Below are 18770 nucleotides of genomic sequence, written 5' to 3'. Positions count from 1 at the left end.
AGTTAATCGTGTACTAAAATCACTAATACTGAAAAATAGTGGCCAGATAATTGTGACCTTCAGGGCTTAGAAGCTGATTAATGTAATACAAAACTTCTCTCTGTTCCAGAGGGGGAATATAGTAAAACATGCTGCCTCAGTGAACTGCTTTATATAATGTTTTGCTTTGAACAGGAGCTTGTCATTCTCACAGAGACAGATTTACATTTACTATACAGAGCTTTTTGACAGACTAACCCAGAATACGCACTGTTTAGGCTAGCAGCCCTTAGCTTGAAAGAGCCTTTACCACCACACCAGCTCTTTTGAAGTGTGGGCAGGAAATACTTTTATTTTTCTGCACAGCACTGAATGCTCTATACAGCACTGAACTCATTATCATGTTTAACAAAGCGTAGAGTATAAAAGCAAGGTGGTACCATAAAAATAGCACTGCCAACTTTGTTCCCATGAGCCGAGAAAAACAAAGCTGAGTTTCTGTAAACTGTAAATTGTTTTAATCCTCCACCCTCCAGATCTTCTTAAGAAACTGTGCTATGGAAATTAAAAATTACGGGGCAGATCTGGATGCAGTTTGAATGGGCTGCAAAACCCAGGGGTTCTCAGCTTTTTCTAGAGTGAGAGCCACACCATTGCTGAAAGTGTCTGAAGAGCTCTCTGCCCTCCGATTGATGATGAAAAGTCTCCTCTTCCCCTAACTGATCGTGTCCCCGTGGCACACAGACTCCTGACCACTGCCCTGGCTAGGTCAGCTGGAGATTGCTGTCACAGGCTCCATCAAGGAGCCCTTTAGACTCACCTCTGCTGGCAGCTTAGGGAAGAGTGCAGAAGAGCATGTGCCAAGAGGGGCTTTTCCCCTGGTGTGCCTCTGCTTCCAGCAATCAGGGATCTGGGGACTTCCCCAGCCAGATGCTGGAGCTGGACTAGAGCATTCAGTACCCGCAGCAGACCCATCTTCTGTGAACGAATCCTGTCCCTTTTTGAAGTCAATTACGCCCATTCACAGAGCGTTCTAAAAATATAGTGGAAAAGCACACACACAAAAAAAGCACTTCTGCCTACTTACACCTACTCTCTAACCATTTCATTACATGCCCCACAGTTCTTACAAGTTCAGTTTTTCCACATGATATACGACTTCACAGGCTTCTGTCAGATCCCGTTTAAATCCTCTTTTTTCCATGCTGAACAATCTCATCTACTCGGTGCCCATGCTGATAAGCCTTGCTGCCCATCCCTGTATGTACTACTGCTCCCAGTAAGAGATGCAGACAGTCCTTTAGTTCCCATGGTAGAAGTTGACACTTCAGGATCCGAGTTCAAACCTCATTCCCAGTCTGTGACTGCAATTTGTGGAAATGGGAGAATGCTTTCAGTTTTGTTGATTACAATTTTGCAGACAGCAACTGAGGATGGTTGTAATCTTGCGATCTCACAGCTCTCCACAACCACCACACAAGAATTTGAGAACAACCAAGCCAGACAAATTTCCAAATGCTTACTAGCCAGGAAGCCTAAAAGAAAGCCATACAGATGGAGTAGCCAGGCATGTTGTTAGCTGAGGGCAGCAGGGCTCTGGTGCAGCTACTACTCTCTAATCGGCAGCCATATGACACAGGTCCTGGGCCCTCGTCCAGGCAGCTGTGACTCAGATTTGAAGTGCTGCAACGACAGTGCTCTCCTGTGGATGCACTGGTTGATCGATGCCAGGAGCTTGGTGATGGAGAGTGAAATGAGCAGGAGAGAAGTACCATCCCCGCTCCCGATCCAAATACGTAACGGCGAATAAAATTAATCTCGCTTTGCAGGTGCTGCTGTACGTTCGATACTTATCAGCTGTCAAAACACACATGACTGATTAAAATTACTTGTTTGACCTTTAAAATGTACTTGGAAATCCATAAATGAGACCAATCATTTGTACATACCCATTTGAATAACAGAATTTGGAATCTCTAGCAAACCTTGCAAGAGGAGATTAAAGGCTCGATACCACAGTGTGACCTGCATTATATGATGCATGGGGCTCTTCCAAGGACTTTTACTAAGCGTTGTGCCTACTGCCTGGAGTAATGCTTATGGCACACAGGGCAAGAGTTGTTCTCCCTCTGCCATGAGACTGTTGACCATTACCTGAATAACATGTAAAAGCATGCTGCAGGTGAAAATGAATATATTTGCTCTCCTACTTTACTTCACCCTCTGCGTGCTTTGGTTCCAGACAGTGCACTGAGCTCCTTAGCAATGAATTGGAAGATGTGCTTCCACCACTAATGAGTGTTCAGTTCACAGACTGAAACTAGAGTAAACGGGGTGGGGGGGAACACAAAAAAAAAACCACCAACCAACAACAACAAAAAACACAGCAAAACATGGCAGCATAGATGTTGGTTTATGCAGACTGTTTCCCTCTGCACATCTGCTGTTGGGCTATCTTATTAGCCGACTGAGAGCACATCCCTACAGTAGCCCTGTATGGCTGAATACGGGCTGGCTGGGGAATGAGTTTAGGTCCTGGGAGGCAGATCATCTGCACTGCTTATCTGCAAGCTATTTGCTGGCACTCTCTCTGCTTTGGACCATTCCAGCTTACTCTCTCTTAAACAGTGCAGACATGAGTCTATGTCCCCTGGCCATGGCATCCCCGGCCTTTCTTGGTTTAGTAGTAGAAATGTCATCCCAAGAATGAAAAGCAGTAGGACAGTTTCTCCTGTCACTGTTGTGCACAATGCAGTCCTCACTTCCCTCTCACCTTGAGCTAGCCATGAGATCTGCTGAGAGCTCACAGCAGATCAGACTTCAATGACAAATCAGAGAATTTCCTAAACTGTGGCCTTACAGGTCAGGTACAAGACACCACGTGTTACTAATTAGTCTTATTATCATTTATAAAGAGCTTATAAGATGTCATATAAAGAAAAAGAATTGGAGACCTACTGATTTATTCATTTGGTAGAATGACCCCTTGGTCAGAAGTCTGACAGGGAAGAAAACTCTGTTGGTGAAGAGCTTACTGTGCCTTACAGATTTGCACCTGCTTATCTGCAATCTCTCCTGCTGGCACTTGGGGAATCACCAGAAGAAACATGAACCTACTTTTTGTTGTGTAGACTTCTATTAGAGAAAGACCTTTCACTTTTATGTGAAGAGCTTCTTTGTAAGGAACTAGAACTCCATCCAAGGACCTTCAGTGCTCACAGCCCCTGTGAATAATGTACTGCAGAGAGAGCAACTGCAGAGCTCCACATCCTCTGGTGAAAGTCTGCCCTGCCTTGTCCTTAAAAAGCTGAATCATAAAATCACAGGTTGCTGGGGTAATTCAGGTCGGAAAAGGACCCTAGGAGATCTCAAGTTCAACCCCTTTGGTCTTCTGGCCCTTCTGAAACACCAAGTTCACAAATTGTTTCAGATCCCCACAGCTGCACTGGGGCGAAAGAGGAGGAATAAATTATTTGGCATTTTCCCCCCAGGCAACTTGTAAATAGAAAAGCTGTGCCTTCCCAGTGCAACTAGGGTGGTTATGGCTGCTTGTCCCTTGATTCTTTTTGGAAGCTGAATAAATTTAATCTATTGAATGTTCTGCCATGAGGCTGCCAGGCAGAAAGGTTTTAATACTTTAAAGGCACTCTGACTGCACAGTGCATTTGCTTATAATGTGGTAAGAGAATTATGAGCCTCTTTGAGAAGAAACAAGAGGTATGAGGACACTGTTGGAAGGATGACCAAGCCCAGCCTGCTAGGAGAAGAGCACTTGCATTGTGCCAGCTCGCCTGGCTCCTGACAGACATCTCCTCCCTGTCTTGCTCCTCTGGTGGTCGAGCAATCCATTTCCAGCTGAGATGTCTTCAAGGCTGGGCTACACACCTCATTCTCCTGCCAGTGCTGTCCTCCAGCTCAAAGGCTTGTGTCCATTGTTGGTGTTCACCCTCCTGCTGCAGGCAAGGAGTGCAGCCTTGTTCTCCTGCCCATGGACAGGACACTAAAGCACTGCCACTGCTCCAGTCCCCTTTGATAAAACTAGCTGTTTCCCCTCGAACAGCTTTTCTGAATGAGCCGATGAGAGCTGAACAGGGCTGGTCAGAAGGAAGGGGAACTGAGCCCCGTGTGGCAGATAACCTCATGGCGCTGTGCGCTTTCAGCAGCAGGGCGGCCTTGCTAGGCCACGTTTCGTGAGCAACTTGCCGCTCTCCTCTAATCTGCAAACACACGCTAGCCTTTGTTCTCCTCCCTCACTCCCAACTGCCAGCCTCCAGATTACAGCAGGTATTTCCTGCTGGTGTCCCATAATCACACCGCCATGCAGCTGATAACCACCCTCCAGCCGCCAACCGGGCCGCCGTCAGAGATGGGAACAAGCCGCCAGTGCCCCTCTTTGCCCCACCATCTACCGGTTCCCTTTGATCCCCTTTTGTATTATTGCACGTCCTGAGCTAACCCTGGAGGAAAACTTGAGGCAAAGGTTGTATTTTGTGCTACCGGGGGAGGTAGAGCCTGTTTGGAGGCTGCAGCTTCCAACCATGCAGGACGCCCTCTCCTTTCTGCACCAGGCTTAATCCCAGCATCAGGGAATGTCATCTCCTGCCTCTGGCTCTTGCAAAATGTATAAGATTTAAAACAGATCTCTGAACTCCTGGACTCAGGAATATTTTTATATGCAACATTAAAAATACTCATTACAGAATCACTGAATGTGTCGGTTATTTGAAACTCTGCATCAAAACAGATATTTCAAGGCAAATTTAAAATTTGGTAACTTCCCATTTAAAGCAGAAAATTGCAATGATAATATGTTGGGTGTGGATTTTTGTCCAGGGCAGTTTTCATGCACTAAATGCTCTTACCTAAGATTGCCATTTTCCCAAAGGGTTCCTGAGCGGTTTATCATTCACTTACGATTGCAGTGGTTATGCAAAATAGGACAGTTGTACTATCCACACCTGAAGAGAAAGCCATATGTTTTTGCTTTCTTATATGAAATACATTATTTGAAGGATCAAAATACCTATTACCTAACTAATTTTTCATGCAAACTTATCTCATTGATCTGTTGTACTCATGTAGCTTTTCAGAGTCTTTCTCCTAGTGGAAAATCTCTGCAGCTTGCATGGCATATTCCTGTGTCACATGTTTCCTTTAGTAGCCAATATAAATGTTTTTCAACTTGAAACTCTACAGCTTGAGTCTCACTTATGGAAATCCGGCAGCATCCCTCTGCTTTACTCATCACGCGACCAGATGACTGCTAATCAACCCGCACACCTCGCTGCAATGCAGCAGCTCCCAGAGCTGAGTGGAAAGCAGCTCACTTTGGGTCAAACTGGGTGATAAATCCCACCCTGGGTGATAAATCCCACCCTGATCACCAACTGGCTGCTTGTCTCCAGCAAGCTCTGTGCCGTGGCATTTCCCTTCCCAAAGACCACTAATGGTGTCCTTGGTTCAGCAGCATCTCCTCGCTTCCCTTCTCCTGCAGCCTGGGATGTGGCAGAGCTGACATCAACTCTTGCACCCTCTGCCCTGTATCATACCCTGGTGTCTGCTCCTGCTAACTTGACCCCATGGGACAACACATCTCTGATAAAGGGCAGGGACCTCAAAATTTCACTTGTTGCACTTAAACGGCATGAACCCACTTTAACATGAGGTTTACATTGAGCAGAGCAGAGGCACAGGATTTCATTAGTTCATTCAAATGTTTCAAAGAGCTCAGAAATAAAAATTCTTGGAATTGCTGCATGAGTCAAGATTTTTAAAAAAGTTTATATTAAATTTTGAATCACTGGTTTGCTTCAGGGAAGGAAAAAAATCTTGTTTTCAGCAAAAAGTTAATTGGGTGTCCTGAAAATAAGTAATTAAAAACACCACTAACAGACAATAATCATCTGGAGTGCTAATTTCCTTCTGTACATAAAAGGCTTGAAAAGGACACAGTAAGACAGAAAAGTTCAGCATCAGCATTTGTTTCAAGACCCACTACACTCTGGGGCTGGTTCAGGTTCCCCCCTGCAGGGAAACAAGAGCTAAAAAAGTTACTTCTGTTGTTGCGAAGAAAAGTTGGATTTCTGCAGCCAAGCACAGCTTAAAATGACCTGAGTCACAAATAAACTACCAAGTGATGTCATCCCAAGAGACATCATCGTCATCCCTATCATCCCCCAAATGTGTCAGAAGTGCCGTCACCATGGGCAGAAAATGGAGCAGCTATTTGTAGGGTTGTAGCAGTGCTGTGCAACAATAAAAGACTGGAAGCAAAGAATATGGTTTCCAAATGAAACAGCAGGAGTAATTTCTGCCGACAGGATGTAATTACTGCTCTTGTAAAAGAACCGTGGAACACTTAATGGTTTCAAGCACTAATACCTATGGAAACAGAGCGTTCCCTAAATACCCAGCCAAGAGCTAGCTTACAGTTGACTTGGAGAGCAGTAAATCATCAAGAACAAATCCTTTACTGCCTCATTCCAAACACTGCTCTAGCTTGAATGCTTAAGTCTCTGAAATCAGGTATGATCGCTGCCCAGAGTGAAATTTCTTCTGTATCTCACAGGAGCTGTCATTAACATAGTGGCTGTACCGTAGCCCTAAGTACAGACTTTCCACCATCATATCTCAATGCCAGATCTGTGACTATTTCAGGTAATTTATCTGACAAGACTACTGTATTCCCCAACAGTCTGTTTATGAGCACCCAGGATCTGAGACTACATAAAATATATCAAGATGAATGCAGTAGGATATATGGCATCTCAAGCTTTACATGCTTCTGATATTAATTTTCTTAAGGTCTGACCGAAATATATATCCAGAGCAGAAATAAGAAGCACCATCAAAATGCAGCAATGCTTTAATTATGGCTAGAATGTTTCCAACATCTGAAAGCCTCTTTGTAGAAAGAGCATTGAGTGAAGTATGCCAGGCTTTGAAAACCCTACGGCAATTCAATTCTTGCATTTATATGCAAAAATTCATAACCATACTTATGAAAACAGACAAGCAGAACTCTCCACAAAGCAGCTCTCCTGTTACAAGTTTCTTACTAGTTATACCACCGCATTCTTCAGCTTTGAAGAAAACAATTGTCCCAGCACCTCCTCTTTCACTTCCACCCAAAAGACAGTTTCCGCATCACAGCCATATTCCTAAGACCTCCTGCCTTCTCCCCCAAAACCAACTCCAAACAATACTCCAAGGCTTACCTCACCTCCTACAGAATATCTTGCATTATCCAGAGGTTTTAAGGTGGAATTTGTTGAAATTCAGAACAGCGTTACTTATCACAGATAAAGATTGTATCTAAGCAACAGGGAAAGACAAAGTTTTTCTGCACAGTCCTACCTTAATCCTCACAAACATCAGCAGAAAAAAAATGCTTACATGACAACAATTCATTTGAGCAACTGCTTTGGAGCTTAGCAGGCTGTAATCAACACATCAAAGGCTTATTTTGAACAAGCACTTATGAAAATGGACATGAATTCTCAATGCTAGCCGTGCCAATGAATTTGTGATTCACCCATACTCACACTGATTGAAGAGAGAGCAAAGAAATCTGGTTTGTGATTATTTCACAGCATAATGTTTCTTTTTAGAAATATGCAAACACTTATTGAGCAAAATGCAGCATGCATGAGGTACGAAACACTGTCTCCCTGACCTTTCAGAAACTCAAAGATCTGAAGTTTGCTTTTTTGTAAATTATGCTATTGACAAATTTGCTTTCTTTCATCGCAGGCATGAGCGCACACACGTGCACAAAAAGCTCTTCTAATCATATTTCTATCAGCACATTCCTCCAGATCTTTCAGCATGCTTTACAGGGGAAAAAGACAAATCAAAGAAAAACAAAAACTGGCGGTACATTAGGCAGCTTTGGGCAAAGAAAATGATGGATTCTCCTGAAGTTGCTTCCTGCAAAGCAAGACTTGCTTGAAGAATCTTGCTTATTACTGCTGGGAAGCTACTGGGACATGTGACACTGAAAGCTGATGCAGCCAAGACAGACACTACTTAGTTTTAGAAGGGAAAAGCTAGAATACAACCCAACAAAAAGAAGGGATTTTTCCAAAGAGTCGAGACAATGAGATTTGATTTCATTCACATTATTCTACTAGCTCCTAAAATGGTCCCAGCTAGACATACTTTTGTGTACCAAAAGCCTATGATGCCAGATGAGGCCTTGTCCTCCTCTCTTGGAAAAGGCAACAAAGACTTCTTAGCACAAAAAGACCACACTGCGGTTTTGTTTTCAAACATCACTTCTAGGAAAAAGGGCAGAAAAAAACCTCCACAAGATATTCTGCACCCAATGAATGGTTGGTTGACTGTGAGTCATTTTCAATCTTGGCATTTGTAGCATGAACTCAGAAAAGTCATTACCAGTAATTTTGTCATTTCAAGTGTTTACAACACATGAGAAATAAGTCTTTAAAATAAGAAGTCAGACACAAACCATTTCAGGGACACTTAGAGATGACCTTACTATAACTTCAACCTAAAACCACTGTACACTGTTTAAAGAATATTTTCAGATGCTCTCAGTAAAACAAGGCTTCCAAAATCTGACTTGAAAAAGAGCTCTTCAAAGGAAAAATGAAATGCTAGAAGAAGTGATACAGATGCTGAAGGAGTCACTAGACTTCACTCTTACTCACTCGAAGGACTGCCTGTTCTGTTGGATTAACCCAAAGTGAGCCTGCAGGTTTTTTTGCTTGTTTGTTTTTTTCTGTTTTTTCCTCTCTTCTTTATTACAGCCAAGCAAAAACAAGGAGAAGAAAAAGTATCATGTGTAAAGCCATTTTTCAGTAAAGTTTTTCTTCATTTTAAGAAACTTAAAGGATTTATCCCATACAGCACCACAGTCAAAAGAATATTCATACTGGGGTTCTTATTAACATATGGCAACAGCTTGTCTGAACTCTGAGGAAGAGTCTACTTATGAATTTCATTTGTATTTACTGTATTTTAATGATCACTGTTATAAAAGTCTGAAAACAGAAAGAAAGCTGAAAGCAAGCTGAAAACAGAAAGAAAATAAACAAATTTTGGTTTCTTTCAAGGATCCCTTTAGACTTATAAATGATGAAGTGAGCAGTAGTGGTGTGGGCAGTTCCAGAAACCTGAATCATCTTCCATCTCCATTCCCAGCAGGATTATCTGGCAGTGTCTAGGAAGAGACGTGATATTCTTTGAGTCCACATTAACCAAATTATCAAATAAAATTAAGGGTGAGGATTTCTAGGAGCATATGAACAAATAAGCCTGATTCACAGAGGATTTCCAACCAGCTTTTTCCATACATGTTAACTCTTTCCTGTGCTAATATTTTGGTGTCTTGTACTGTGTGAAGCTGCATAATAATAGCAACCTTTCTGTTAGAAAGAGTATCAGAAGTGTCTCCTCATCTCAGGCACATCTATTGACACAAAACCTAAAGGAACTGCATTTGAGACCTCTGTAACCTTTGCCAAATTTAAATGAAATCAGCCAACAGGCCCCAGATCTATCGAGGGTGGAAAGCAGAGACAGCGCACAGAGAGAGTGTTTTCATAAGCCTCGCTTTCATAGGAAACCAGGGAAATCATATACAGGTTAAAATAAAACGTTTTCCATAGATTTATTTACAGGCTGGAAATTCCTGCAGCTCTGGCTGTTGCCCGCTAGAGGCCGTGAAGCACTTACGTCTTTCCTGACCCAGATTGCCAGAACCAAATAAAAAGGAAATTAGAAACGGAAAACTCACTGAAACCTAAAATGATAACTATTATCTCTGAGCATTAAACTCTTCAAATCTCTCCCATCTCCATCAGGCCGGTGGGAGCAGCAACCAGCTGCTCTCATGTGGAACGAGAGACTTGAGGCCTTGGTGGAGGGGACGGATGGGGAGGAGTGTGTGGTGCAGCTGGCTGGAGGGAAGCTACTCCTTCATGACAAGCCCAGTGTAAACAATGAGTAGTCAAACATAATGGGCCACTTTTAAAATCAATTCTTCTTTTTGAGTATCACTCACCACTGCGACTGAGCCCGGCAAGCTGCAGCTGTCAACAAAAAGGATGTCAAGTGTGAGCGGGATTTAACGAGCGGAGTTCACTGGAAAAGTAAAGCAACAAAGAGGCGTAGACAGAAACACCACCATGAAGGCTTGATGTGCTGGGAAGAAACCTGAGGATGGTTCCTGGTTCGCAGTGATGTGAGAAGAGATCCGACTGAATCAGCACAGCTGACAGGAGGCTCAGGTAGAGGCAGGGCGAGGAAGGGCTGTCACCCCAACAGTGCCCAGAGGCAATCGGGAGAATGGACCAGCACCCGCTGCCCAAGGGAGCAAAGGAGGACACTGTGGGGACACATCGTACCCTGAGTGAGTGACGCAGCAGAAGTGTCAAAAAATGGGAGATGAGGCCTGCGCAGAGCAGCGGCAGAAGAGCCATGATCTAATGGGAGAACATCCAAACCTGACTCCTACATGGGATGTGATGGAACATCTTCCCTACAAAGCTCAGGGCTGAAAATCAGTTAAATGCCTCCTTGGAAAAGTCATTTGTTGCAGGTTATCTAGGTACCTACAAAGGGTCAACACAGATCAGATTATTCCTTGCAGCTATTGACTGCTCTGCTTTTTGAAATGTTGAGTTTCATCTGCCATTGTGCTATTCATATACCTGGCTTAATTATGTCCCTTTTAAGTCCCTTTATCTTCTCCTGTCTGGATTAATTGAATACTTCTGTGTCTTCTGAAAACTCTGCTGTGTTTTCCATGTTTTTGCTGTAGATTATTAAACAAAATAACTATGTCACACTATTCCTGTAATGAAATTTCAGGGCAGCCCAATGAAAATCGATGACCTTAGTGAAAATGTGTATTTATTGCTCTTCTTTGAGGAAGAAGCCTGCAAGTACTTGGCAACTGTGTGGTCATATATTCTATTAAGAATTTATATATAGTATATATTCTATTAAGATCTGGGGACTGTGGGTTTAAGTTCCTTCTGGTTTGTGGGCAGATATCTCAAAATATTAAGGTATTATGCAAAAAGTGGGACCGCTTTGTCCTCTGACAGCTGTTTTGCAAGAAACTAGTGATCGGGCAGTTTGTGCCCAAATAAACAACTTGAACAGCTCAGTGGGGAACAGGATTCTGCATACCACTTTTACAAGGCTCCTGAGCAGTAGCTAGTGATAAGCACTCAAGCGCAGGAGAGGGAGTGTTTCAGGAGGATGCCCCCTCACCTCCACTTTCAGCCCAAACCCTGCTGGGCATCATGCACCTCCTCTGGCTGATACTCAACGAGAAGCTGAGTTCTTATCTCATACTGACTTCTAACTTGTTCCAGTTCATAGGCAGCCCTGAGAGCGACCACAGGTGTTCACATACTCTTTAATCCAATTAGGACTCTTTTAAAGCAAGGTTGTTTTTTTTTGTCTTCTGTCACAGAAATCACACTTAATGGGTCTGCAGTTATTAGGCAGTTGGAAAAGTTATTTGCATTTTGCAATTTGCTGCCAGAAGTGCAGCAGGAGACAAGCACCGAAGTCTTGTGAATCCCACAGCTGCTGTGACTTTTCCATATAAAGAAGGAGCAGTTGCTTGAGGCATTTTAGAGACATACAAGAACATAGAAACAGTTTATTAATACATAAGTCACTTCACAGTTATTGAAAGCAGATGGTCAGTCCGCACCGTGAATGAACCTTAAACCATCTAGACTTACAGGACCACTGCAAATGATGAAACAGTACCAAATTCACAAGAAGAAATCCTACATGGTCACAGACAGAAGTTGGCTCAGATTTGGATCCCATCTAAAGTGGCTTAAACCCAGATAAAGCTGTCAATATTAAACTGAATCACTGGCTTTACTCTACAGTTCTAGTTCCTTCTTTTTGCTGCATATATAACCCTCAGAGAAGCCAAAGCTAAGCTAAAATAATGCCCTTAATAAAACAATCGTAACAGAATCATTAATAAAGCTAGGAATTAGGCTAATCCTCCCTTGTGCTGCTGCAATTCTGCTGCATCCGAGATATGGTAGCAGCATTAGTGAGAATGGAAATGGAGACCTGAAGTTACATCCCCAAGTTTTTCATTGCTCTAAAGTCAGTTAACAAAAAGTAGCCATACACACTTTGCTTTAACAAATTCATCTGTGATGCACTCCAGAGCTTTTGAATTCTTTCCATACACATGCTCCTTGTAAAGATTCTATAAAATAGCTTTATAGACATATATATCTTGAAATGCAGTCCATAGACAAATTAGAATTATTACAGCGATAGGTAATAGTATGTCTATACAAATGGAAGGCCTTACACAAGACCACGTGCCTTTCAGCCTACATTTCAGCCTTTCATCTCTTCATTTTCTTATTCAAACAGGAATATAGCTATTGGGGGGAAGAAGGAAAGCTTAAGCTAAGAGCTCCATTGTGTGGCTCCTTCTGCATGTGTTCAGGGACTGAATTCCAAATGGTCAACCACCCCCTGAGAGGGCCACACAGTCATCCTCCAAAATCTTCTTCCTTGGGACATGAATGATTCAGCATTCCAGCTGAGTACATCTGGACTTCAAATGGCAATTGATCATTAAGGTTACTTTGACTGTAAATTTACAAGTCTTTGCAAATGGGTAAACAAGTACTAGAACTCTGTGTGGCAGCCCAAAGGGGGCTGACAGGGAGAGTCGGCACACACCTGATTTGCCCACGCTTTAAATAAGAAGGGAACTGCACTCTGGACTGCAGGAGGGCTCTGAAGACGAGACAAAAGGTTGCATCAGCACAAATGACAGAAAGAGGACTATCTAATGGAAAAATGGATGGCCATTGTATTTTCAGCAGGGGGAGGGATGTTGGTTTGGTAGGACTAGCGATCAGTTCAACTTGCTCTGACAGATCCTTCCATTCCAGATCAAGGGCTGACTTGAAGATTTTGCCTGAGTTTGGATGTCCTGTCTTTGTTGTCACCATTGGTCCTGCACTACACTGCTTGACTGTAGTCACCTGGCTTTGGTTCCTATCACAAGTGAACTAACCAACTCATGAGGTCTTTGAATCTCTGCATTGTAAAATCCTGAGGTTTACCTGGCTGTAGACAACACATTCATTTCCATCTTGAATACTTTAGATGTTTATGTGTGATATTACACTTTTTCTTCACATTAATGGCATCTCCCTTATTTATTTGTACAATGCCACTTAATTTAGCCTCTGTGCATTAGGCACTGCAGTGGTTCAGACAAGGAATGAAGCTATGAACAGATACAGGACCAAACAACCATGCATGGTCAAACACAGAGGAAGATCTCTGTCAGTGCTGGCTCCTGCTTCCTCTCCTACACATCCCTGTTCCTAACTCAGTATTTCTTTGAACATCTTGACTATTCCATACTGATTATTGACCCATAAGAGCTCTCTTACTGTCTTCCCTCCATGGGATGGAATCATCTCAATACTGAGATGATGAGGACCACTTTTCTTTGAGAAAGTAATGAAGTTCCTGCACTACTATTTTTTATTTTTAGTGTAATGGAAAAAAGCTTCTTTCCCTTACTGTCCCTAAAAAAAAAACCCTCACACATTTGTGGTGACACGATCTTGCACTTACAAGCAGGATACAATTTAAATTTTAAATAAACATATTTGTCATATGCTTATGACAAAAAACAACAACAACAACTACAACAAACCAGGGTTTATATTGCACAATCAACTTCTTAAACTAAACCTCTGCCTAGCAGGCCAGTTTGTTTCCAGATCACTATATAATTCTGTAGTTCCATGGTCTGGTTTCGTGGCACAATGTACAAAAAATAAGTTGACGCATGTGGCAAGCTTACCCTGCCAAAAGACTATTCCTGTACCTGCAGTTACAGGCTCTGCAGGTGCTGCAGCCATTTCGAAGAAGTGTTGAAGTGTTACAGCCATTTGCAGAATCCTTTCCAATACAATTCCCTTTTTAACACCCAAGGTGCAGATCACAGGACACTTTAAATGTTCTGCAGCTCCAGCAACAACATAATGGTAAGACATTGCTACAACGACTCAGTACCTCTGAATTGCTTTGTAGTTTTCCAAACCCTTAAGAAAGCAAAGTTTCTATAACTTTTTTGACGGAATGCAATTTACATATCCACCCACCTTGTATGTTGAAACTTAGTATTAAAAAAAAACACAACTGTATTTCTAGCAGTATCTTAGTAACACTGGTTACTCCTGAAAACCTTTTGTATTTGCCTGAAATTTATGTGATCCTACAATGCTTTTGATAGCCTACGTTATTGTATATGCCATAATACTTCCATTCAGAAGTAAGACCGCCCAACTTTTTGAAAATCTGTGGGTCCAATTCTGCAGTTGGTTTTTGACATTAATAATGATATTGAAATCCTTCTTATACAGCCAACATTCATCTTGATGTAGACAGATTAAAATATATGGTAGCAGCTTGTAGAAAACTCTAAGAATGCTACGTGAAACGCTGGCAATATAAGCTCTCTTCATGACGCAGGCCCTACAAATAAAATGTAATATAAGGGTAAAACTCCCTTTTGAAGAGTCTAATTACACCAATCTGCTTAGCTGGTATCCCTCTGAGTCCACCAAGCCATTCTGAAAAGTTTTATTTTTCTAGAAGGTTGTGGGAAAAAAAAAAAAAAAAAAAAAAAAAAAAAAAAAAAAGCTTTACAGTAACTGCAATGCTGCAGTGGCAATCTGAGGTATCACTATAGACAACGTGTGGAGGCAAAATGTGATAATGAAACAGCTGCTTGATCAGAGAACTTTTACATGTGCCTTGATAGCTTTACCATTTTTAATTTTTTTAATCATCTTCATTGCATGCAGATAACACTTCCTTTGAGTGCTCAAGCATTAATATGCCTGGTGAAGAAGCATGCAAAATAGTAGTATTAGGAAGAAAAAATGTGATTTGGGCATCTGGTATGGTAATTGTGAGATTCCGATGGAAAATGACATTTGAAAACTGTTGCGATCACACAGTACTCAGACCTCTGTCCATTAGAAAAGAAAGATCTGGAGCAGACGCTGGCTTACATACTCAAGGATTTCAGATTTCCAGACACATTTCTAATTTTGTATAAACCTTTTTTTTTTTTTTTTTTTTTGTCCTTTCTAAATCTGACACTGCTCTTCATTAAGGGCCAGGATTTGGAAAAATGCAGAAAATCCCATGGGATTGAAAACAACAGATGTTGTCTGTTTTAAGCTTCCTTTATTCCAAATCGCTGAATTTAGTGCTTTTAAGACTTTTCAGCCTCTTTTTGCAGAGGCCTATGATTTGCTCTTTAATGGATTTTCAAGAGGCTAACTCCGACTGGAATGTATGTGCGAAGAGAATTTCAACTTTAAAATGTACCATTTTCCAGGGAAGTTAGTAAAAATATACTAAAAATAAGAGAGAAGCAGTAGCAGGGCAGTATCACCGTGATCTATACTGCAAGAAATAAACCCAACATGTTAGTGTCCTAGCAAATGGGTGGCACATGCTACTCACCTCCCACTCAGCTGTCCTTGTGCTTTCTGCTTCTCCATTTAAGCACTGCTCAACTGTCAAGCTCAGAATATAACATCCTACCCCTTGACTACTGCAAAGGGATTTGCAAGCTTTCCTTAGAAACAAAATTATTACTTTTTTTCCTCCAGAATCTCTAACTTTCCTGCACCTTCTCACCTGCCCTCCATCACCACAGATATGTAGCCAAACAACCCCAACCCTCAGCCGTAATACTCATTCCTTTTTCAGGTGAGTGACTGAGTCTTTCACACAGATGTTGTGATTCATTTAATTGTAGATATGCCTGAGGCAATTCAGGTATTGCAAGAGTACTTTGAAAGTGAGTGGGGATGGGTTAAAGAACAGTAGATTGGTAAGAAATGCTAGGAACAGCATAGCTAAAAGAAGGATCTGCACCATTCAGTCTACTGTGCTTTATACGTGCATTAACATTAACTAATGTAAAAATATGACCATAGGGAAAAGGAATGCAGACTGGGCAAATGCATCCTGGAAGTCAATGATTCCAAAAAGAGTTTGAGTGGAGAAATAGCTGTGTAATGCTGGGGAAAAAATAACTGTGAAACGTGATCCTGCGATATACAACAGGGGAAGAGTAATTAGGGAAGATGTTGGGGACAGCCTTGACATCCATCTCAAAAAAAATGAGAGATTTCAAAAAGCAGTCACAGAAATGTTGGAAAAAGTGTTGGATATTATACAGGGAGCAGCAGTAGTTCTAGTCATCTAAAAAAGAAGTTTGAGAAATAATTTTATCACAGCGTAGTGGTACCTAACAGTGGAGGTCTCTTCATTTCACAAAGAGAGCCTAATGAGAACCAGTGTCTGGAATGGAGGGACAGAAAAATTCAAATTAAAAGGCAAATGTGTTTTATATGGTTTTCATGCAAGAGAATTTAACTCTAGATCAAGGAATATGGCAGATTCTGCCCCCTCTTTTTTTTTTCTCCTCCAAGGCAAGAAAGGATGCTTTTTGGGGAAAGGTGCTGAAGCTAAGCAACCAAGTTGTGTTCTCATCATAAGGCATGAGACAGACAGAAGGCCACGCGCAAAGAACTAATGGGTTTAAGCTTTATGAGGTCAGACCTTTCTATTAAGTGTCAGAAAGTCTGTGTTTACAGTGATTATAGCTGTGGTCATTAATAAAAATAATTGGAACTGACTGCCCCTTTTGTTTAATCAGTTTTGCATTGGTGCACGATCATTGAATTGCAAATGGGAGAAATATTAAACCTCATCTCTTCACAGATGGCAAGAGTTTAACAGTGCCTTCATAAACCCTCGATTCATATGTTAAGCCTTGACTTCCTCTTGTATCCCATTTTTTTTACAACAGCACGAGCACCGTAGAAGCAACAGAAGTTAGGCGTTAACACATTTTTGTTGGTTGCCAAGCATGAATGGATTAAAACATCAGTCCGTGAGGAATTAGTGTGCCATTCATGTTCTTTTAGAAGTAAGAAGCTATTTTCAGGTTAGTTTTTCTGGTCTTCAGTGAGGATATCTCTGTTTGATATTCTGTCAAGCTTTTGTTCCTTCAGAGGCTTGTGAATGCTATTATTTCAAAAATAGTATTTTTTTCTATATAATGTTTTTTGTTAATTTCCAGTTAGCACTAGGGTCGTTGAGTAGCCGGGAAGCAATGTGCCTGCGGTACCTGCTGCATGAAGGAGGTGCAGAAATTCAGTTTAATTTTCATTGGATTCAGAAGTGATTTTTCTAAGTCTTATTCCAAGCTGAAATTCTAGCATAGTCGCCTTTCAGAAATAACTAAGAAAAAGGCTCTGGCCTTTCCCAACGCCTCTCAATTTCCTGTCTCAAGGACAAGGATGCAGCACCACATTGTTTGACATGAAATCAAGAGACGACAGCAGCACTGGAAGCAAGCAGCACCTGTCATGAGCTCCAGGTCTGACAGTTTTTGAGCTGTTTTGAGGTGACCTGTTCCAGGTCCATGGACTCAGAAGACCTTTGTGTAAACAAAAGTGCCCTGAGCTGCACGTATGGATGTCTTTAATATGATTTCCAGCCTTCTAACCAGGGAACAGGGAATCTGGAAACCAGACTGAGGTATTGAAGGCAACCTTGGGTCACCAGAATTTTGTCAAATCTGTCATGCTTTTACACAATGTTTCAAACCTAGCAGGACACCATAAAAGAATGAGAAACTTTGATTGAAAGACCAGTATGCCCAGTAATACTTTGGTTTATTTGTTTACTTTTTGTGTGTGGAAACAGCAAAGTGCTGAGGGTAATTGTGATTCTCTGGCACCAGCTCCCAAGATAACTGTGGAAACCACATTGTTGTTTAACAATCCATGTGGACAGGACATGTTCTGCAAATTCCTGTAATCCAGTTTTATGAAAAATATGCAATGGATTCAATAAATAGAGAGGAGAAAGGGTAGTTGTAAAGAAACAGAATTAAAAATATGTCCACTGACTCTAAAACACACATCTGGAGAAATCAGCTACCGTGAGACGACACATAGAGGTAACATGTTTTAAGGAAGAAGCTGCAAGCTGCATCCTTCCAGCCTGTTCCTGGGAACACCCTGATGAGTGCAAAGAGAACAACTGCGAAACACTCAACATGTTGCTAATGTGCGAAGCCCTATGTTCTGGGGAGAGGAGAGCATTCAGCAGTAATTGAATCATTCAGGGCTGTACTCAGCGGATACCCTAAGGTGATTATGTTCAGAATAGAGGCTTTCAGAATGCCATTTAGTAAATGAAAACAGAGTTGGATACCAGTAATAAACCGGTGCCCTCCAGCTACTCATTTTTTATAGCAACTTAATTGAAACATACAAATCATTTAATGCCTCATGCCTAGGGAAGGGGGCAGCACTGAGACAAAAACAACAGACACCGAAATCAAGCAACAGACCATAATCTGGGTTCCAAGAATAAAAGGTTTACTGATACAGTTTTCTTTCCCTGGTGATCAGTAGGAGTCTCATATACTGAGTACTGAACTCTCTTCCCAGGCTGGGCACAGAGCTGGGTGCCTGCTTCTTCCCAACTTTCCAACTGCTGATGGACCCAGTAAAGTGAAACCAAGAGAAAAAAAAAATAGTTTTCTCTTTCTCATTGTAACAAGAAAAGTTGTTTTAGTCTACAATAGCACCTGAATCATAGGATTTCTATTAGCTTATTTTCAAGAAGCAGGACTATATTATATTTAAAAAACAAACACACATTTTAACGTAGGCTCAAACCACTGTCACTTAAATTACATATAA

General features: G+C 41.6%; 1 protein-coding gene across 6 annotated transcripts in view; it reads right to left on the bottom strand.

Annotated features, from left to right (window-relative positions):
• STARD13 (StAR related lipid transfer domain containing 13) overlaps positions 1-18770 on the bottom strand; it is a 295349-nt gene that overhangs the window by 78560 nt on the left and 198019 nt on the right. The gene's annotated exons all lie outside the window — the stretch shown is intronic.

Source organism: Oxyura jamaicensis, chromosome 1 (genome assembly GCF_011077185.1).
Source record: "Oxyura jamaicensis isolate SHBP4307 breed ruddy duck chromosome 1, BPBGC_Ojam_1.0, whole genome shotgun sequence".
In the NCBI taxonomy this organism is placed as follows: domain Eukaryota; kingdom Metazoa; phylum Chordata; class Aves; order Anseriformes; family Anatidae; genus Oxyura; species Oxyura jamaicensis.
The sequence above is the reverse complement of the archived record's forward strand: the minus strand, read 5'-3'. Positions and strand labels throughout refer to the sequence as shown.